Source organism: Triticum dicoccoides, chromosome 7A (assembly GCF_002162155.2).
Source record: "Triticum dicoccoides isolate Atlit2015 ecotype Zavitan chromosome 7A, WEW_v2.0, whole genome shotgun sequence".
Taxonomy (NCBI): Eukaryota; Viridiplantae; Streptophyta; class Magnoliopsida; order Poales; family Poaceae; genus Triticum; species Triticum dicoccoides.
The window spans coordinates 638,376,758-638,381,085 of record NC_041392.1 but is presented as its reverse complement, the minus strand read 5'-3'; positions in this window follow the sequence as shown (position 1 = coordinate 638,381,085).

The window sequence follows — 4,328 nt, the reverse complement described above, 5'->3', positions numbered from 1 at the left end:
TAATTGTCATGTTTTCACTGGTAGCAACCAATCTCCATGGATGGTTAGGAGTTTGCTTATAGGCTTTTTTATTGTCTTCGTTTAGGATTCGACACTTAGAGCTTTGTTTTGTTGTTCTTATTGGTGTGAAAGCGTGTAACGGTCCCTTGGATCTGTTGTGTGTTGGGGGTACAAAGTATATGGCTGCTTTATTCATGTCAAGTGGATCTACTTTGGTCATATAATATTTTTGTTCATGCATTACTCTGTGCTAGCAGTTTTATTCCTTTATTAGTTAGGTGATGCAATCAAATGTTGGATGCTCAGGTTCTTACATTGTATTTGGCTATTTCATTTTTAGTTTTGCGCCGTGTAGTTCATTTGTATGGTTCAATAAATGTAGGTTATTTATTCATCTTTGAAAAACTTCCTGTTTTGTTCGGCACTTTTGAGCAAAACATTTAATTGGCACTTTTGAGTTGTCTTGTTTTTTTCACTCTGGTCACAGTGTAAGTTTGGTACATCATCTTTTCTTTGAAATTTCGAGTTGTGACTTCGCTCTTTTTCTGCATATTTTCTCAAATCTTGTAACAGTCCTGTTTTCTATGTTACAACCGAGAAATTAGTTTTTCTAGTACTTTCGAGCCGTTCTATCCTCGCAGAGAAGGTATTACTTTTTTGTGTTTGGAGTTGCAACTCATTATTTCATTGAGACCTACAAGTACTACATGTCACCTAGTTTACAAACATTGCCCTCGCCATTCACATTTATTTGAACTCATTCGGTAGTTTGATTGGTTCTTCACCGGTGCTTGCGAGCCTTTGTTACTTTTCTATAACAGTCACATTTTTGGGAATCTCTCTCTATATATTCTCTACCATACCCATTCGTGTTGACATGCCATCCAAGCCACCGCAACCACCATAACCATCTCACCCCACTCATTCCACTCCTTGCCAACCACTCCAACCCATATCCCATTCCACTTCACTCAATTCATCTACCCCATAGATAAAGAGAGATCTAAGGCAAGAAAAGAAGATATAAATGTTGACACGTGATCACAAGATGTAGGCGGTAAATGAACTGTTGCACCCGGCGCCATCTCAGACGTAGGAAGGTCCATATAGCTTCCTCGGTAGCCCAAAGGAACCATACGCACACAAAGAATACACGACCTTTTGACGCGGTGGCCCTAGGTCAGCTGGCGTGCTTTCCATGCCTGCCCGACTTTTTGATGCCACATTGCCTGGTCGGCTGGCATACTTTGGGATCCCTTACGACCATTCGACACCGTGTGGTTTGTCCGTCTCGGCCATTTCACATCCACCAAATCATGCCAACTTCCTCTCGCTTGCTCCCTTCCATTTGAAAAACTTTTTCGCCGCTCTAAGGGAGGACGGGGCTCTAGAACTCCGTTCTTTGCTACTACCTCCGTCCAGGTTTATTAGGTCCCTCTTATTTTGGGCTATTTTGACCAACAAATTTAACTAATAAAATGTAAACTATATGTCACAAAAATTACAACTTCGGAAAACTTTTTCAAATACAATCCAACAATGTACTTTTTATGGCATATATTCTATATTTTATTATTCATATGAATGGTCAAAGTTTGGCTCAAAGTAGTAGGGGGGCTAATAAAAATGCAAGGAGGTAGTATCTTGCATCTTGTGAACCACCAAATACGCCGGCTTCCTCTAGCTCCGCTCTGCTATGATGGCAGGTTTTTTTGAGCTACTTTGTAGCTCCTCCTACTAGCCAGACGAGGCTCATATTTCCCGTCGTTCTTTGTTGTGCAACATCTTATTGCATTCTCGTCGTTCGTTTCCTTCCCCTCACCCTTGTAGGTATTGTGACTTCTTCCCGTCGTTTGGTAGTACAGGTTCTCGGTCTGCTATTCATTGAAGTAGCTTTCTTCCGAGCACGCCAATGCTATGGCATCACCACCCTTCTCGCCAGCACCCTACCGTCGAGGTGCAGCTTCCCGCTGGGCGCCAAGCATCAGGAGCAACACCAGTCACGGTAACTTCAGTTGCCGGGAAGCACGATATGTATTCCCGACCCTTTTCCATGTTTTATTAGACGGCCACTGCCCATGCGAACTCGGGGAAAGCAGAAAACTGATCTTGCCTTCTCTTAATCAAGTACTCACGAGTTCGGCAAGCCTATGCTATGTATGCATGCCTCGTATATGGGATGCCTGCTCTGTCCGGATGGCCCTGAGAGCTACTCCCTCCGTTCCAAATTACTTGTCTTGGATTTGTCTAGATACGGATGTATCTAGATACATCCGTATCTAGACAAATTCAAGACAAGTAATTCGGAACGGAGGGAGTACCTGGTTCAGGTCAAGTGCCGACACGGGGGAAGACATGGGCGATGATCATCGTTGTTACACAACATCCTACCATCCATTTTAATTTTGTAATATATTTAGGCTCGTTAGTACTCCCTCCGTTCATAAATATAGGATGTTTTAGCTTTTGGCCACGTTCCACACGTATCAAATATCTCTAGACATATTCTAGTGTGTACATTCATTCATTTTAGTATGAATCTAGACAACATGTAGAACACCTAAAACATCTTATATTAAAAAACGGAGGGAGTACCTTTCTTGAAGTTACAAACAACGTTTTCAGCAGTTTCGATTGCACTACTGTGTTATGAAAACATATATCTTCTTTTTCGAGAGACCACGTAGCAGTTTTTTTTTCCAGAGAGACCACATGAATTGACAGATCGTCTCAAAGAGAAGAGAAAAGTATCTCATCCGACCAGTGGGTCATCCGATCGAGGAGAAGAAGATATTTTTCTTTTTGAGGAAATCGAGGAGTAGGAGATTTTTCTTTTTTGAGTCAACATGGGTTTGCGTTCTTTTTATGCGCCCTCTGGCATTTGCTCCCGTAGTAGTAGTAGTGTCACCGGGCCCAGAAGCCTACTGGGTTGGCCCCGTCCGTGAAGGCCTCGGCCTTTCGCACCTGCTCGCGGCTGCGCGGAGGAGGAGGCTCTCGCTTCGCACAGAGAATAGTCCCACACCGCTACCTGGAGGTCACAGCGTACCACACAGCAGTATATAAGGAGGGCCTCGCCGTCCATTCGAAAGCACGCAGCTGCGCAACGGGCACTAAGCGAACTATTACTAAAGAATACCGTGTGCACACTGCAATACGCAGCATACGCTAATTTTTTAAGGGATCCTTCTTACCAGGAGGGCCCCACAATTCAATACAAAATTTTTAGTACTAACATAATTTTTTTGCCAAATGATCGTTTGCATCTTTAATCATAGCATCGTGTCCTGCGACACAGCTCGTAGGTGAGGGACGACCTAGGCAGTGCACACGCCTTCGGGATTACTTGGATTCCGAAAAAGGGCTTCCTCTTTGTATACAAAGCAACCAAACAACCAACGATAGGTGCTGCGGCGGAAACAGCACAGTCACGCCCAAAAGAAAATACAAGAGAAACTAATGCCAACAATGGCGGATCGACAAAAAAACGAAGAAGTCTCGTGGCCGCTGCACCCACCGAAGATCGCCCACCAAGCTCCGAACTTCCGAAGCGCCGGTACCAATCAGCACCTCTAAGAAGGGACGCGACAATGACGATGCTGCTGCCAAGGGTTTCCCCTGGTACGCTGTGAGGAGAGAGGAAGGGTAGCCCCGTCGCCCTTCATGAAGGTCAGGCGGTACCCACAAGCGCCACCGCGTCAGTGTCGGCCAAGCCAACAGAGATTTCTCGTGATCCCAACCACCACCTCAGGCACTCCAGAGCTCGCCACCAACAGACCCTCACCCTGCGCCAACCCGGTCACGAAGCTTCCCACGCCGTCTCACCACGGCACCGTGAAGCATGGTCCGCACAAAGAAGGAGAGGAGCCGGGACTAGGGCAGCAGCACCGTCGGCACGCGGGAGGGCCCCACCTCCACCGTCTCGACGGTGGCTGACCGGACGCAATAGCAGGAACATACCAGGCCCGTGGCCGCACAGGCCCGACCGGGATCTCCGAGGCCCGTAAAGTTCCCGCCTTCGCGCTGCAGCCGGCACGCCGTCGACGCCGCCGCCCCTGTCCAAGCCGCTCCCCTGCTTCCCCGCACGGAGAGCCGCCAAGTGGAAGCACCACCACCACGCGCGCCGCCGGGCACCACCACCAGGTCGCCGGACCGCCATCGGCCGAGCCGCACCACCACCGCACGCCCGCGACGGAGGGGAACCACGGCAGCCGCCGGAGGCCCGAAGCCGGACCCCAGCCGCCGCCCACCCCGCCCGCAGCCCGCGCCGCCTGCCGGACGGAACGGCCGCCTCGGCGAGGCGCACACCACCGCGTAGCCGGCCACGCCGC